The 19,364-nt window shown below is 38.0% G+C and overlaps 2 protein-coding genes across 2 annotated transcripts in view; one reads left to right on the forward strand and one right to left on the reverse strand.

Moving 5' to 3' along the window:
• Nucleotides 1-19,364, forward strand: part of LOC309485771 (uncharacterized protein) — a 506,515-nt gene that overhangs the window by 222,075 nt on the left and 265,076 nt on the right. The window lies entirely within an intron of this gene.
• LOC309485805 (uncharacterized protein) overlaps nt 1-19,364 on the reverse strand; it is a 242,703-nt gene that overhangs the window by 45,235 nt on the left and 178,104 nt on the right. The gene's annotated exons all lie outside the window — the stretch shown is intronic.

A 19,364-nucleotide genomic window follows, 5' to 3' on the forward strand; every position in this document is an offset into this window, starting at 1 on the left:
GGTATTCTAGTGCCCTCTGCTGGCCATTCTACTTATTAATGAAGTCTTTTGACATGTGCTTTTAAATTCATAATTAGACATTAAAAAATCACTTATATAACAATAACTATTATAACACAATCAGATTTTGTCAGTGTTCATCACTTCATTTGCACTGACACTTCACATACTTGCTAGTAATGTGGTAAATCATGGTAAATCACGCTAGAAACATTGTAAATCATAGTAAATAATACTAGAATGTGGTTTATCAAGGTAAATCATGCTAGAATCCTGGTAAGTCATTCTACAACGTGGCATATAATGGTAAATCATGCTAGAACATGGTAAATCATGGTAAACCATGGTAAATCATGATAAACTTTGGTAAATCATGCTGGAATGTGGCATATCATGGTAAATCATGCTAAAACATGGTAAATCAAGGTAAACTAAGATAAATTCATGGTAAACTATGCTAGAACAGGGTAAATCATGGTAAACCATGGTAAATCATGATAAACTATGGTAAATCATGCTAGAATGTGGTATATCATGGTAAATCATGCTAAAACATGGTAAATCAAGGTAAAATCATGGTAAACTATGCTAGAACATGGTAAATAATGGTAAACCATGGTAAATCATGAAAAACTATTGTAAATCATGCTAGAACATGGTCTTTTCCATCTATGATGTCAGTGGTTACAAGCTTGCTAAATAAATCTTAATAACTTTTGATGCTTTTGTGCTTAAAAACCTTAAAGGCCTTAACAGCTTGAACCCCGATAAATGCTGCTTGCAGCTTTAATTATTATTATTTTTCTTCCGCCGTAAAACGCATCGTGCAGCCCAAACCGTAAGAGCTGGAACCTTGAAACTTTGCCAGATGGTAGTACAAAAATCGAGGAGAGGTTCAGAGAGTATGACCCCGATTGGCCCATAGGTGGCGCTATAGCGACCAAAAGCACGAAACTGGTCATAACTCTTAGACCATATGTCGTAGACTCAAGTGTCTTATATCAATGGAAAGCTGGACTCCTGAGGAAAAAAACGTATATCTCCGATTTCATTTCCGGTATGCAATTTTTTCCGCCATTTTGAATTTTGTCAGAAAACTACTTTTGCGAACTAGTCCTAGGTTTTTCGCCCGATCGGAACCAAACCAGTGTAGAATTGTTCTCTGGAGTCTGAATATCAATAATTATCGAAAAAAAGTTGAAATTTCGATTCACGGTCGCTAGGGGGCGCAAAATTAACGTTGTGGGAGGAGCCTATTTTACTAAAACGGCTATAACTCCAGAAGTAAATGAGGTATCTTCACCAGACTCAGTACACACGTGTAAGAGATCAATCTGAGGTCACAGTAAAAAAATCGAGGCGATTTGCCACATGGTGGCGCTATAACATGAAAAAAACATAAAACAGGCTATAACCACCTGACCGTTAGTCCGATTGACTTGAAAATTGGTATGCAGTGTCTTGGTCCAAGGTGCCATGTATGTCTATGAGGACATTGGTGTATCTCGAAAAACATGGCCGCCATCGGCCAATGAATTTGAGCAGCTATAAGACAAGGTTAACGGAGGCCGATCGGAACGAAACTCGATGGGCATGTTCGACTCATGGCCCTAGAGGTCTGTAAGAATTTTGAAAGAAATCGGCCACTAGTTGGCGCTAACGAGTTTTATGGCTCTGTAACCACGTGGTGTTACACTTATCGTCACAAAATGCATATCATTTGATAGATCTGCTCATGCTGAACAACTTTGCCTCAAGAACCATTGCTGTCAATCAAAACGTTCATTAAATATTTGTAATTATGTTAAAAACCTACTTTTGCGAACTAGTCCTAGGTTTTTCGCCCGATCAGAACCAAACGAGTCTAGGACAATTCTATGGACTCTTTAGATCAATAATTATCAAAAAAAAGTTGAACTTTTGCATTTTTCGCATGGGTATATTGGGTCATAAAGAAAATGGGCGTGGCAAAATGCACTAAAAAGCCTATAAATCCTAAACGAAAACTCAGAACTTCACAAAAATTGATGAGCATATGTGACATAACATCATTAACAAGCATGCAACATTTTATGGAGATCGGACCATAGGTGGCGCTATAACTGTTAAAAGGCTTTAAAACCATATATTTCCTATGGTAAATTGCCTGTATTGGCTGTAAATAGTGTTTTCCATCTATGAACATATAATGTTCATATAATAATGTTCAAAACCAGTGCAGTGCAATTCTCTGGACTCTCTAGATAAATAATTATCAGAAAAAGTATAACTTCTTCATTTGGATGGCTATAATAGGGTCACTTCAATATGTAGCCTTAAAATGAATACCATGACATATTAAGCCAATAAGTGGTATTTTACTGCCCCCTGCTGTCATTTCATCATACTACTCCGTAATATTGTTATATAATTCATATTTAGACTTTATAAAATCATTATTTTAACATTTAACATGAAAACGAAAGTAAAACGGCATTTAGGCCACGCCCCCCCCAGTACAAATTCACTCATAACTTGAAAACGGAAAGTCGTTGCGTGCTCAAATTTTGATGGTAAGGTCCTCTCCAAGCTCTTGATCGAAACGTGTCATCGCGGGCCTCGGGAGCGCGCCCCCCCGCGCATCGCAAGCCCGCGGACCCCCGACTTTGAACGACCGCAACTCCCGACCCAAACCACCCCGAACCTTGTGTGAGAGCTCGTTGGAAAGGGCCCGTTCTTGGCTAGCTTCGATTCAAATGTGGTGTAATTTGCCCTGGGCATTCCCGAGATATAAGTGAAAAACCAAATTCCCATTCATTCATTCAAACACTTCAACTGTAAGATGGAGGCTGTAATTCCACTGTTGTCAACTAGAGGGAGCAGCAGTATTAGACATAGTATTCATCTTTTTATCAGCTTTCAGCTTTGGCGAACAAACAAATGGTTAAAGCTATTTTTTTTATTATTATTATTGGACTGATAATATAGATCACAATGAAATATATGAAATGGTTAGACCATTAAAATATTTTTTCACAATAACACATCCTAAAGACATTGAAAACATATTTGTATTTGTGTGTGTGTGTTTGTGTGTGTGTGTGTGTGTGTGTGTGTGTGTGTGTGTGTGTGTGTGTGTGTGTGTGTGTGTGTGTGTGTGTGTGTGTGTGTGTGTGTGTGTGTGTGTGTGTGTGGATGTGTTTGTGTTTGTGTGTGTGTCTGTGTGTGTAAGCATGCTTAATGGAAAGAACATGGAGAAACTGCTTTGTTTTACTGGTGGATAAAAAAGTCTTTCAAATGAAAGTGAGTCAATTAGTGGTCTTCTACTGCCCTCTGCAGGACATTCTACTTAATAAAATATTTTCATCTGTGCTTTTGCATTAGTTTTTGGACTATATAAAATTACTTGCATGAAAATCACCTATTATAACACAGTCATGTTTTGTCAAAGTTTATCACTTCATTTTTACTGAGCTCTCAGTTTGAACATTTCTGCCTCTCAGTGATTAATTTGAAATCTGAAAATGGTGTTATACAGAGGAGATTTGCAATTATCATTTTGTTACCTATCTTTTATTTTAAATATCTACATCTACAACAAAATGTGTGTGCATGTGTGTGTTCAAGCATGGTTAGTGTATTAAGTATTATTGTTTAAGTATTATTGTTTTCATTTACATTTTAACCACCAGAAGAACACTCATTGGTTCATTCTGCTCACTAAAATATTATTTTTCATTTTTTTTTCCATTTGAAATATTGTTTAAACTTAATAAAATCATTAAAATAACATTTCAAATCATATTTTGTCTGTTTATAAATCCCACAGACTCACATTGGCTGCAATACTAATGTTTTTGTAAAACACAGACCTGATAGTCTAATCTGTGTGTATTGTGCATATATTATTGATATTATTACTATTGCAAATCATGTTATTGTAACTCATATCTTAATAGAATATTATTTGTAATTTTAATTCTTTATTTCTTAATTGTTTTTTTATGATTACTACAGATATTATCACCAAAGATATCAACTACACCTTCACTTTTAGTATTGATACGCTGCACACACAGCACAATCACACACTCACTAATGCATTCAAATAAATGTAATCTTACTGTGCTACTTTATTTGTACATGATTAGAATGAACAGAAATCTAAGACTATTTTTCTTCTTTTGTTAAAGCCATTTCAGACTCCAAGTAAGCATTATATTAGTAATCATCTATTTTAAAGGTGCCATACAATTGAAAACTGTATTTATCTTGGCATAGTTGAATGATAAGAGTTCTGGACATGGAACTGACATACCGTGAGCCTCAAACACCATTGTTTCCTCCTTCATGTGTAAATCTCCTGTTTGCAAAAGACCGCTGAAAAATGAGTGAATCCCACCATAACACCGACTGTGACGTTGGAGTCAGGATCATTAATATTTATACCCCCCAAATTTGGATTTTCCAGTCAATGTTCTAGGCCAGGCAGTGTTAATGTGGACCTGCACAGCCGAATCATCAGAAGATCTGCAGGTATTGTGAAGAAGCAAGCAAGGACAATAGTGAAAATGGCAGATCATGGATATAAATGGTATGTCTGAGGCTGTGCTGCGGATTTGAGAACTTTTCATTCCCTTCCCACAAAAGAGAACTGTCAACAGGCATGGTTGATGTTTACAACAGGATACCTCACCATTTTAATTCAAAGCTGTTAGTTTGCTCTTAACGGAGGCCGATCAGAACGAAACTAGGTGGGCATGTTCGACTCGTGGCCCTAGAGGTCTGTAAGAATTTTGAAAAATCAGCCACTAGTTGACGCTAACAGGTTTTACGGCTATGTAATCACGTGATGCATATCATTTGATAGATCTCCTCATACTGAACAACTTTGCCTCAAGAACTACTGCTGTCAATCAATTTGTTCATTAAATACTTGCGATTATGTTAAAAACCTACTTTTGCGAACTAGTCCTAGGTTTTTCGCCCGATCGGAAATATACCAGTGGAGTACAATTCTCTGGAAGCTCTAGATTATTAATTATATAAAAAACTTTAACTTTACCCATTGGGTAGCCATAACAGGATCATTTAGAAAATGTGTATGGCAAAAAACACTCCTAAATCCTAAACAAAAACTCAGACAACTCACTAAACTGCCTTATGTGCTTAAAGACCCTAAATGCTTGAACCCCGCTAAATGCTGCTTGCAGCTTTAATTATTATTATTTTTCCGCCATAAAACGCATCGTGCAGCCAAAACCGTAAGGCCTAGAGACTTGAAACTTGGCCAGATGGTAGTACTATTGCTCGCTACTCAGATACACGGACTCAGACCAATCGGCCCATAGGTGGCGCTATAGCAATCATAAACGCGAAACTGCTCATAACTCATAGTTCGTTAATCGTAGACTCAAGTGTCCTATATCATTGGAATCCTTGGGTCAAGAAGGACAAAATGTATATCTCCGATTTCAATTCCGTCATGATCGATTTTTCACCATTTTGAATTTGTCAAAAACCTACTTTTGTGAACTAGTCCTAGGTTTTTCGTCCGATCAGAATCAAACCAGTGCAGAAATGTTCTCTGGAGTCTGAAGATCAATAATTATCAAAAAAAAGTTGAAATTTCGATTCACGGTTGCTAAGGGGCGCCAAATTGTTCGAAGTGGGTGGAGCCAATTTGACTAAAATGGCTATAACTCGTCAATGGAATGAGATATCTTTACCAAATTTGGAACACCTGTGTTTGAGATTAATGTTTGGTCACGTGCAAAAAATCATGACGATTGGCCACTAGGGGGTGCTATAACAGGACAAAAATGGCTATAACCACCTGACCGTTAGTCCGATTGACTTGAAAATTGGTATGCAGTGTCTTGGTCCAAGGTGCCATGTATGTCTATGAGGACATTGGTGTATCTCAAAAAACATGGCCGCCATCGGCCAATGAAGTTTGAGCACCTATTAGACAAGGTTAACAGAGGCCGATCGGAGCGAAACTCGGTGGGCATGTTCGGCTCAAGCCCCTAGAGGTCTGTAAGAATTTTGAAAGAAATTGGCCACTAGTTGGCGCTAACGAGTTTTATGGCTCTGTAATCACGTGGTGTTACACTTATCATCACAAAATGCATATCATCTGATAGATCTGCTCATGCTGAACAACTTTGCCTCAAGAACCATCGCTGTCAATCAAACCGTTCATTTAATATTCATGAATATGTTAAAAACCTACTTTTGCGAACTAGTCCCTGGTTTTTCGCCCGATCGGAACCAGACCAGTCTAGGACAATTCTCTGGACTCTCTAGATCAATAATTATCGAAAAAAAGTTGAACTTCTGCATTTGGGTGGCTGTAATAGGATAATTAATAAAAGGGGCGTGGCAAAATACACTAAAATGCCTATAAATCATAAATGAAAACTCAGAACTTCACAAAAATTGGTGCGCATATGTGACATAACATCATTAACAAGCATGCCAAATTTTATGGAGATCGGACCAAAGGTGGCGCTATAACTGTTAAAAAGCTTTAAAACCATATATTTCCCATGGTAAACTGCCTGTATTGGCTGTAAATGGTCTTTTCCGTCTATTATGTCAGTTGTTAAATGCTTGCTAAATAAAACTTAATGTCTTTTGATGCTTGTGTGCTTAAAGGCCTTAAAGGCCTTAACTGCTTGAACCCCGATAAATGCTGCTTGCAGCTTTAATTAGGGGTTCAAGCACGAAGTGCTGAACACCTATTGTTATTGTAAGGATTTTTATTATTATTATTTTCCCCTAAAACGCATCGTGCAGCCCAAACCGTAAATGCTGGAGACTTGAAACTCAGCCAAATGGTAGTCCTCAATTTGGGGAGAACCTATCAAAGTATGACAACGATTGGCCAATAGGTGGCGCTACAGCAAGCAAAAGTATGAAATCAGCCATAACTCCTAGACCGTTTGTCATAGACTCAAGTATCTTATATCACTGTAATCCTTGGCTCAAGACGGACAAAATGTATATCTCCGATTTCATTTCCGCCTGGAAAAATTTTCCGCCATTTTGAATTTTGTCCAAAACCTACTTTTGCGAACTAGTCCCTGGTTTTTTGCCTGATCGGAACCAAAAAAGTGCATACATGTTCTCTGGAGTCTGGTTATCAATAATTATCGAAAAAAAGTTGAAATTTCGATCCACGGTTGCTAAGGGGCGTCAAAACGTTTGCAGGAGGCGGAGCTCATTTTACTAAAATGGCTATAACTCGTGAACGAAATGAGATATTTTCACCAAACTCGGTACACATGTGTAAGAGGTCAATCTGAGGTCACAGTAAAAAAATAGCGGCGATTGGCCACATGGTGGCGCTATAACATGAAAAAAACATAAAACAGGCTATAACCACCTGACCGTTAGTCCGATTGACTTGAAAATTGGTATGCAGTGTCTTGGTCCAAGGTGTCATCTATGTCTATGAGGACATTGGTGTATCTCAAAAAACATGGCCGCCATCGGCCAATGAAGTTTGAGCACCTATTAGACAAGGTTAACGGTGGCTGATTGAAACAAAACTCAGTGGGCATGTTCGACTCATGGCCCTAGAGGTCTGTAAGAATTTTGAAAGAAATCGACCACTAGTTGGCGCTAACAAGGTTTACGCCCTCTGTAATCACGTGGTGTTGCACACATCAACACAATATGCATATCATTTGATAGATCTGCTCATACTGAACAACTTTGCCTCAAGAGCCACTGCTGTCAATCAAACCGTTCATTAAATATTCGCAAACATGTTAAAAACCTACTTTTGCGAACTAGTCCCTGGTTTTTCGCCCGATCAGAACCAGACCAGTCTAGGGCAATTCTCTGGACTCTCTAGATCAATAATTATCGAAAAAAAGTTGAACTTTTGCATTTGAATGGCTGTAATAGGGTCATTCAGAAAATGGGCGTGGCAAAATATACTAAAAAGCCTATAAATCCTTAATAAAAACTCAGAACTTCACAAAAATTGATGAGCATATGTGACATAACATGCTAAAGAAGCATGGAAATTTTTATGGAGATCGGACCATAGGTGGCGCTATAACTGTTAAAAAGCTTTAAAACCATATATTTCCCATGGTAAACTACCTGTATTGGCTGTAAATGGTCTTTTCCGTCTATTATGTCATGCTTGCTAAATAAAACGTAATAACTTTTGATGCTTTTGTGCTTAAAGGCCTTAATTGCTTGAACCCCGCTAAATGCTGCTTGCAGCTTTAATTAGGGGTTCAAGCATGAAATGCTGAAACCCTATTGTAATTGTGCTGATTTTTATTAGGGGTTCAAGCACGAAGTGCTGAACACCTATTGTTATTGTAAGGATTTTTATTATTATTATTTTCCCCTAAAACGCATCGTGCAGCCCAAACCGTAAATGCTGGAGACTTGAAACTCAGCCAAATGGTAGTCCTCAATTTGGGGAGAACCTATCAAAGTATGACAACGATTGGCCAATAGGTGGCGCTACAGCAAGCAAAAGTATGAAATCAGCCATAACTCCTAGACCGTTTGTCATAGACTCAAGTATCTTATATCACTGTAATCCTTGGCTCAAGACGGACAAAATGTATATCTCCGATTTCATTTCCGCCTGGAAAAATTTTCCGCCATTTTGAATTTTGTCCAAAACCTACTTTTGCGAACTAGTCCCTGGTTTTTTGCCTGATCGGAACCAAAAAAGTGCATACATGTTCTCTGGAGTCTGGTTATCAATAATTATCGAAAAAAAGTTGAAATTTCGATCCACGGTTGCTAAGGGGCGTCAAAACGTTTGCAGGAGGCGGAGCTCATTTTACTAAAATGGCTATAACTCGTGAACGAAATGAGATATTTTCACCAAACTCGGTACACATGTGTAAGAGGTCAATCTGAGGTCACAGTAAAAAAATTGCGGCGATTGGCCACATGGTGGCGCTATAACATGAAAAAAACATAAAACAGGCTATAACCACCTGACCGTTAGTCCGATTGACTTGAAAATTGGTATGCAGTGTCTTGGTCCAAGGTGTCATGTATGTCTATGAGGACATTGGTGTATCTAAAAAAACATGGCCGCCATCGGCCAATGAAGTTTGAGCACCTATTAGACAAGGTTAACGGTGGCTGATTGAAACAAAACTCAGTGGGCATGTTCGACTCATGGCCCTAGAGGTCTGTAAGAATTTTGAAAGAAATCGACCACTAGTTGGCGCTAACAAGGTTTACGCCCTCTGTAATCACGTGGTGTTGCACACATCAACACAATATGCATATCATTTGATAGATCTGCTCATGCTGAACAACTTTGCCTCAAGAGCCACTGCTGTCAATCAAACCGTTCATTAAATATTCGCAAACATGTTAAAAACCTACTTTTGCGAACTAGTCCCTGGTTTTTCGCCCGATCAGAACCAGACCAGTCTAGGGCAATTCTCTGGACTCTCTAGATCAATAATTATCGAAAAAAAGTTGAACTTTTGCATTTGAATGGCTGTAATAGGGTCATTTAGAAAATGGGCGTGGCAAAATACACTAAAAAGCCTATAAATCCTTAATAAAAACTCAGAACTTCACAAAAATTGATGAGCATATGTGACATAACATGCTAAAGAAGCATGGAAATTTTTATGGAGATCGGACCATAGGTGGCGCTATAACTGTTAAAAAGCTTTAAAACCATATATTTCCCATGGTAAACTACCTGTATTGGCTGTAAATGGTCTTTTCCGTCTATTATGTCATGCTTGCTAAATAAAACGTAATAACTTTTGATGCTTTTGTGCTTAAAGGCCGTAATTGCTTGAACCCCGCTAAATGCTGCTTGCAGCTTTAATTATTATTATTATTCTTCTGCCGTAAAACGCATCGTGCAGCCCAAACCGTAAGTGCTAGAGACTTGAAACTTTGCCAGAAGGTAGTACAAAAATCGAGGAGAGGTTCAGAGAGTATGATCCCGATTGGCCCATAGGTGGCGCTATAGTGCAAAAAAAAAAAAAAAATCACGTTTTTGCTTAAATCTCCTTAACCCTTTGTCACAGACTCAAGTGTCTTATATCACTGTAATCCTTGTCTCAAGACGGACAAAATGTATATCTTCAATTTCATTTCCGGTATGCAAATTTTTCCGCCATTTTGAATTTTGTCCAAAACCTACTTTTGCGAACTAGTAGAGGGTTTTTTTGGCCAATCGGAACCAAACCAGTGCAGAAATGTTCTCTGGAGTCTGTTTATCAATAATTATCGAAAAAAAGTTGAAATTTCGATCCACGGTTGCTAAGGGGCGTCAAAACGTTCGCAGGAGGCGGAGCCAGTTTACTAAAATGGTTATAATTCATGAACGAAATTAGATATTTTCACCAAACTCGGAACACATGTGTATGAGTTCAATCTGGGGTCACAGTAAAAAAATTGCGACGATTGAACACTAGGTGGCGTTATAACATGAAAAATACATGAAAAGGGCTATAACCACCTGACCGTTAGTCCAATTGACTTGAAAATTGGCATGCAGTCTCTTGGTCCAGGGTGCCATGTATATCTATGAGGACATTGGCGTATCTAAAAAAACATGGCCGCCATCGGCCAATGAAGTTGAGCACCTATTAGACAAGGTTAACGGAGGCCGATCGGAACAAAACTCGATGGGCATGTTCAACTCATGGCCCTAGAGGTCTGTAAGAATTTTGAAAGAAATCGGCCACTAGTTGGCGCTAACGAGTTTTATGGCTCTGTAATCACGTGGTGTTAAACTTATTGTCACATTATGCCTATCATTTGATAGATCTGCTCATGCTGAACAACTTTGCCTCAAGAACCACTACTGTCAATCAAACCGTTCATTAAATATTCGCAAACATGTTAAAAACCTACTTTTGCGAACTAGTCCCTGGTTTTTCGCCCAATCAGAACCAGACCAGTCTAGGACAATTCCCTGGACTCTCTAGATCAATAATTATCGAAAAAAAGTTGAAATTTTGCATTTGGATGGCTGTAATGGGGTCATTTAGAAAATGGGCGTGGCAGAATACACTAAAAAGCCTATAAATCCTAAATGAAAAATCAGAACTTCACAAAAATTGATGAGCATATGTGACATAACAAGCTAAAGAAGCATGGAAATTTTTATGGAGATCGGACCATAGGTGGCGCTATAACTGTCAAAAAGCTTTAAAACCATATATTTCCTATAACCTATATATATATCATATAATGTTTATAAAATAATGTTAAAAACCAGTGCAGTACAAATCTCTGGACTCTATAGATCAATAATTATCAGAAAAAGTATAAAAAATAACAGTTAAAAAAGAAAATGAATAACATTGGCATATTAAGCCAATAAGTGGTATTTTACTGCCCCCTGCTGCCATTTCATCATACTACTCCCTAATATTGTTATATCATTCATATTTAGACTTTATAAAATCATTATTTTAACATTTACAATCACATTTTGTCAAAACTCATCTATTGGAGTATTATTATTGACAATTGTGTCACACTGTCTGTCTGAGATATGGAAATTGAAAACGAAAGTAAAACGGCATTTAGGCCACGCCCCCCCAGTACAAATTCATTCATAACTCGAAAACGGAAAGTCGTTGCGCGCTCAAATTTTGATGGTAAGGTCCTCTCCGGGCTCTTGATCGAAACGTGTCATCGCGGGCCTCGGGAGCGCGCCCCCCACGAATCGCAAATTCGTGGGACCCCCGATTTTGAACGGCCGAAACTCCCGACCCAGACCACCCCGAACCTTGTGTGAGAGCTCGTTGGAAAGGGCCAGTTCTTGGCTAGCTTCGATTCAAATGTGGTGTAATTTGCCCTGGGCATTCCAGAGATAAAAGCCCCAATAGATATGCCTTTGAACGGTCATATTTCCGGGCTCCAATCGCCCAAAAACACCGCGATGGTCTCATTCAACAGGGCTCCTCAAGAACTATCTATGCTCTGAATTTCAGAATTTTTCGCCTTCTGGTTCCCGAGATATAAGTGAAAAACCAAATTCCCATTCATTCATTCAAACACTTCAACTGTAAGATGGAGGCTGTAATTCCACTGTTGTCAACTAGAGGGAGCAGCAGTATTAGACATAGTATTAATCTTTTTATCAGCTTTCAGCTTTGGCCAACAAACAAATGGTTAAAGCTATTTTTTTTTTTTGACTGATAATATAGATCACAATGAAATATATGAAATGGTTAGACCATTAAAATATTTTTTTCACAATAACACATCCTAAAGACATTGAAAACATATTTGTATATGTGTGTGTGTGTGTGTGTGTGTGTGTGTGTGTGTGTGTGTGTGTGTGTGTGTGTGTGTGTGTGTGTGTGTGTAAGCATGCATTATTGAGTTAACATGGAACACACTTATATTACAATAACTATTATAACACAATCATATTTTGTCAGTGTTTATCACTTCATTTGCACTGACACTTCACATAATTGCTAGTATTTATACCCCCCAAATTTGCATTTTCCAGTCCATGTTCTAGGCCAGGCAGTGTTAATGTAGACCTGCACAGCCGAATCAGCAGAAGATCTGCAGGTATTGTGAAGAAGCAAGCAAGGACAATAGTGAAAATGGCAGATCATGGATATAAATGTTATGTCTGAGGCTGTGCTGCGGATTTGAGAACTTTTCATTCCTTTCCCACAAAAGAGAACTGTCAACAGGCATGGTTGATGTTTACAACAGGATACCTCACCATTTTAATTCAAAGCTGTTAGTTTGCTCTTAACGGAGGCCGATCAGAACGAAACTCGGTGGGCATGTTCGACTCGTGGCCCTAGAGGTCTGTAAGAATTTTGAAAAATCAGCCACTAGTTGACGCTAACAGGTTTTACGGCTATGTAATCACGTGATGCATATCATTTGATAGATCTCCTCATACTGAACAACTTTGCCTCAAGAACTACTGCTGTCAATCAATTTGTTCATTAAATACTTGCGATTATGTTAAAAACCTACTTTTGCGAACTAGTCCTAGGTTTTTCGCCCGATCGGAAATATACCAGTGCAGTACAATTCTCTGGAAGCTCTAGATTATTAATTATATAAAAAACTTTAACTTTACCCATTGGGTAGCCATAACAGGATCATTTAGAAAATGGGTATGGCAAAAAACACTCAAAAGCCTGTAAATCCTAAACAAAAACTCAGACAACTCACTAAACTGCCTTATGTGCTTAAAGACCCTAAATGCTTGAACCCCGCTAAATGCTGCTTGCAGCTTTAATTAGGGGTTCAAGCACGAAGTGCTGAAACCCTATTGTAATTGTCCTGATTTTTAGGGGTTCAAGCACGAAGTGCTGAACACCTATTGTATTTGTAAAGATTTTTAGGGGTTCAAGCACGAAGTGCTGAACACCTATTGTATTTGTAAAGATTTTTAGGGGTTCAAGCACGAAGTGCTGAACACCTATTGTATTTGTAAAGATTTTTATTATTATTATTATTATTCTTCTCCGCTAAAACGCATCGTGCAGCCCAAACCGTAAGGGCTAGAGCATTGAAACTTTGCCAGATGGTAGTACAAAAATCGAGGAGAGGTTCAGAGATTATGAACCCGATTGGCCCATAGGTGGCGCTATAGCGACCAAAAGCGCGAAACAGCTCATAACTCCTAGACCGTAAGTCGTAGACTCAAGTGTCTTATATCATTGGAAAGCTGGACGGCTGACGAACAAAACGTATATCTCCGATTTCATTTCCGCCATGAAAGATTTTCCGCCATTTTGAATTTTGTCAAAAACCTACTTTTGCGAACTAGTCTGTGGTTTTTCGCCCGATCGGAACCAAACCAGTGCAGAAATGTTCTCTGGAGTCTGAAGATCAATAATTATCGAAAAAAAGTTGAAATTTCGATTCAAGGTCGCTAAGGGGCGCCAAAATGTATGTTGTGGGAGGAGCCTATTTTACTAAAACGGCTATAACTCCAGAAGTAAATGAGGTATATTTACCAAACTCGGTTCACTTGTGTAAGAGGTCAATCTGAGGTCACAGTAAAAAAATCGCGGTGATTGGCCACATGGTGGCGCTATAATATGAAAAAAACATAAAACAGGCTATAACCACCTGACCGTTAGTCCGATTGACTTGAAAATTGGTATGCAGTGTCTTGGTCCAAGGTGCCATGTATGTCTATGAGGACATTGGTGTATCTCAAAAAACATGGCCGCCATCGGCCAATGAAGTTTGAGCACCTATTAGACAAGGTTAACGGAGGCCGATCGGAACAAAACTCGATGGGCATGTTCAACTCATGGCCCTAGAGGTCTGTAAGAATTTTGAAAGAAATCGGCCACTAGTTGGCGCTAACGAGTTTTATGGCTCTGTAATCACGTGGTGTTAAACTTATTGTCACATTATGCCTATCATTTGATAGATCTGCTCATGCTGAACAACTTTGCCTCAAGAACCACTACTGTCAATCAAACCATTCATTAAATATTCGCAAACATGTTAAAAACCTACTTTTGCGAACTAGTCCCTGGTTTTTGGCCCGATCGGAACCAGACCAGTCTAGGGCAATTCTCTGGACTCTCTAGATCAATAATTATCGAAAAAAAGTTGAACTTTTGCATTTGGATGGCTGTAATAGGGTCATTTAGAAAATGGGCGTGGCAAAATACACTAAAAAGCCTATAAATCCTAAATGAAAACTCAGAACTTCACAAAAATTGATGAGCATATGTGACATAACATGCTAAAGAAGCATGGAAATTTTTATGAAGATCGGACCATAGTTGGCACTATAACTGTTAAAAAGCTTTAAAACCATATATTTCCTATGGTAAATTGCCTGTATTGGCTGTAAATTGTGTTTTCCATCCTATGATCATATAATGTTTATAAAATAATGTTAAAAACCAGTGCAATACAATTCTCTGGACTCACTAGATCAATAATTGTCAGAAAAAGTTGAACTACTTCATTTGGATAGCTATAATAGGGTCATTTCAATATGTAGCCTTAAAATGAATACCATATTAAGCCAATAAGTGGTATTTTACTGCCCCCTGCTGTCATTTCATCATACTACTCCCTAATATTGTTATATAATTCATATTTAAACTTTTATAAAGTCTAAATATGAATTATATAACAATATTAGGGAATAGACTTTATAAAATCATTATTTTAACATTTAACATGAAAACGAAAGTAAAACGGCATTTAAGCCACGCCCCCGAATACAAATTCATTCATAACTCGAAAACGGAAAGTCGTTGCGCGCTCAAATTTTGATGGTAAGGTCCTCTCCGGGCTCTTGATCGAAACGTGTCGTCGCGGGCCTCGGGAGCGCGCCCCCCACGAATCGCAAATTCGTGGGACCCCCGATTTTGAACGGCCGAAACTCCCGACCCAGACCACCCCGAACCTTGTGTGAGAGCTCGTTGGAAAGGGCCCGTTCTAGGCTAGCTTCGATTCAAATGTGGTGTAATTTGCCCTGGGCATTACAGAGATAAAAGCCCCAATAGATATGCCTTTGAACGGTCATAATTCCGGGCTCCAATCGCCCAAAAACGCCGCGATGGTCTCATTCAACAGGGCTCCTCAAGAACTATCTATGCTCTGAATTTCAGAATTTTTCGCCTTCTGGTTCCCGAGATATAAGTGAAAAACCAAATTCCCATTCATTCATTCAAACACTTCAACTGTAAGATGGAGGCTGTAATTCCACTGTTGTCAACTAGAGGGAGCAGCAGTATTAGACATAGTATTAATCTTTTTATCAGCTTTCAGCTTTGGCCAACAAACAAATGGTTAAAGCAATTTTTTTTAAATTATTATTGGACTGATAATATAGATCACAATGAAATATATGAAATGGTTAGACCATTAAAATATTTTTTCACAATAACACATCCTAAAGACATTGAAAACATATTTGTATTGTGTGTGTGTGTGTGTGTGTGTGTGTGTGTGTGTGTGTGTGTGTGTGTGTGTGTGTGTGTGTGTGTGTGTGTGTGTGTGTGTGTGTGTGTGTAAGCATGCATTATTGAGTTAACATGGAAAACACTTATATTACAATAACTATTATAACACAATCATATTTTGTCAGTGTTTATCACTTCATTTGCACTGACACTTCACATAATTGCTAGTAATGTGGTAAATCACGCTAGAAACATGGTAAATCATAGTAAATCATTGATGGTCTCATTCAACAGGGCTCCTCAAGCACTATCTATGCTCTGAGTTTCAGAATTTTTCGCCTTCTGGTTCCCGAGATATAAGTGAAAAACCAAGCACTTCAACTGTAAGATGGAAGCTGTAATACCACTGTCCACTAGAGGGAGCAGCAGTATTGCATATTATCTTTTCATTAGTTTTTAGTATTGGGAAACAAACAAATGCTTTAAAAAGCAATCTTTTTTTCTTTTTTTCTTTTCTTTTTTATATTATTAGATCACAAAGGAATTCTAATACACCAATAAATATATTTTCTCAATAACATATTCCAAAACATTAAAAACATATTTGTATTTGTGTATGTTTATTTCTCTGTGTGTGTGTGTGTGTGTGTGTGTGTGTGTGTGTGTGTGTGTGTGTGTGTGTGTGTGTGTGTGTGTGTGTGTGTAAGCATGCATTATAGAGTTAACATGGAAAAACTGGTTTGCTTTAGTCCAGAAAACAGGTGAAAATCATGAAGTTTAAAGTGAAAGTGAGCCAATAATAGTCTTCTTCTGCCCTCTGCTGGCCATTCTACTAAAATCACTCTAAAAATCACTTATATAACAATAACTATTATAACACAATCAGATTTTGTCAGTGTTTATCACTTCATTTGCACTGACACTTCACATAATTGCTAGAAACATGGTAAATCATAGTAAATAATACTATAATGTGGTGTATCAAGGTAAACCATGCTAGAATCCTGGCAAATCATTCTAGAACGTGGTAAATCATGGTAAACTATGCTAGAACAGGGTAAATCATGGTAAACCATGATAAACTATGGTAAATCATGTTAGAATGTGGTATATCATGGTAAATCATGCTAGAACAGGGTAAATCATGGTAAACTATGATAAATCATGATAAACTATGGTAAACCATGCTAGAATCACAGTAAACAATGGTAAATCATACTAGAATGTAGTATATCATGGTAAATCATGCTAGAATATGGTAAATCAAGGTAAACTAAGATAAAATCATGGTAAACTATGTCAATCATGCTAGAATCATAGTAAATAATACTAGAATGTGGTAAATTATTGTGGGAGGAGCCTATTTTACTAAAATGGCTATAACTCAAGAAGTAAATGAGATATCTTCACCAAACTCAGTACACATGTGTATGGGTTCAATTTGAGGTCACAGTAAACAATTTTATGGAGATCGGTCGATAGATGGCACTATAACTCCTATAAAAAGCTTTAAAACCATATATTTCCTATGGTACATTGCCTGTATTGGCTGTAAATGGTCCTTTCCATCTATTATGTCAGTGCTTACATGCTTGCTAAATAAAACTTAATAACTTTTGATGCTTTTCTACTTAAAGGCCTTAAATGCTTGAACCCCGATAAATGCTGCTTGCAGCTTTAATTATTATTATTATTATTATTATTCTCCGCTAAAACGCATCGTGCAGCCCAAACCGTAAGGGCTAGAGCATTGAAACTTTGCCAGATGGTAGTACAAAAATCGAGGAGAGGTTCAGAGATTATGAACCCGATTGGCCCATAGGTGGCGCTATAGCAACCAAAAGCGCGAAACAGCTCATAACTCCTAGACCGTAAGTCGTAGACTCAAGTGTCTTATATCATTGGAAAGCTGGACGGCTGACGAACAAAACGTATATCTCCGATTTCATTTCCGCCATGAAAGATTTTCCGCCATTTTGAATTTTGTCAAAAACCTACTTTTGCAAACTAGTCTGTGGTTTTTCGCCCGATCGGAACCAAACCAGTGCAGAAATGTTCTCTGGAGTCTGAATATAAATAATTATCGAAAAAAAGTTGAAATTTCGATTCAAGGTCGCTAAGGGGCGCCAAAATGTATGTTGTGGGAGGAGCCTATTTTACTAAAACGGCTATAACTCCAGAAGTAAATGAGGTATATTTACCAAACTCGGTTCACTTGTGTAAGAGGTCAATCTGAGGTCACAGTAAAAAAATCGCGGTGATTGGCCACATGGTGGCGCTATAATATGAAAAAAACATAAAACTGGCTATAACCACCTGACCGTTAGTCCGATTGACTTGAAAATTGGTATGCAGTGTCTTGGTCCAAGGTGCCATGTATGTCTATGAGGACATTGGTGTATCTCAAAAAACATGGCCGCCATCGGCCAATGAAATTTGAGCACCTATTAGACAAGGTTAACGGAGGCCGATCGGAACAAAACTCGATGGGCATGTTCAACTCATGGCCCTAGAGGTCTGTAAGAATTTTGAAAGAAATCGGCCACTAGTTGGCGCTAACGAGTTTTATGGCTCTGTAATCACGTGGTGTTAAACTTATTGTCACATTATGCCTATCATTTGATAGATCTGCTCATGCTGAACAACTTTGCCTCAAGAACCACTACTGTCAATCAAACCATTCATTAAATATTCGCAAACATGTTAAAAACCTACTTTTGCGAACTAGTCCCTGGTTTTTGGCCCGATCGGAACCAGACCAGTCTAGGGCAATTCTCTGGACTCTCTAGATCAATAATTATCGAAAAAAAGTTGAACTTTTGCATTTGGATGGCTGTAATAGGGTCATTTAGAAAATGGGCGTGGCAAAATACACTAAAAAGCCTATAAATCCTAAATGAAAACTCAGAACTTCACAAAAATTGATGAGCATATGTGACATAACATGCTAAAGAAGCATGGAAATTTTTATGAAGATCGGACCATAGTTGGCACTATAACTGTTAAAAAGCTTTAAAACCATATATTTCCTATGGTAAATTGCCTGTATTGGCTGTAAATTGTGTTTTCCATCCTATGATCATATAATGTTTATAAAATAATGTTAAAAACCAGTGCAATACAATTCTCTGGACTCACTAGATCAATAATTGTCAGAAAAAGTTGAACTACTTCATTTGGATAGCTATAATAGGGTCATTTCAATATGTAGCCTTAAAATGAATACCATATTAAGCCAATAAGTGGTATTTTACTGCCCCCTGCTGTCATTTCATCATACTACTCCCTAATATTGTTATATAATTCATATTTAGACTTTATAAAATCATTATTTTAACATTTAACATGAAAACGAAAGTAAAACGGCATTTAGGCCACGCCCCCCCACTACAAATTCACTCATAACTCGAAAACGGAAAGTCGTTGCGCGCTCAAATTTTTATGGTAAGGTCCTCTCCGGGCTCTTGATCGAAACGTGTCGTCGCGGGCCTC

Source organism: Leuciscus leuciscus (genome assembly GCF_965113295.1).
Source record: "Leuciscus leuciscus genome assembly, chromosome: 21".
Classification (NCBI taxonomy): domain Eukaryota; kingdom Metazoa; phylum Chordata; class Actinopteri; order Cypriniformes; family Leuciscidae; genus Leuciscus; species Leuciscus leuciscus.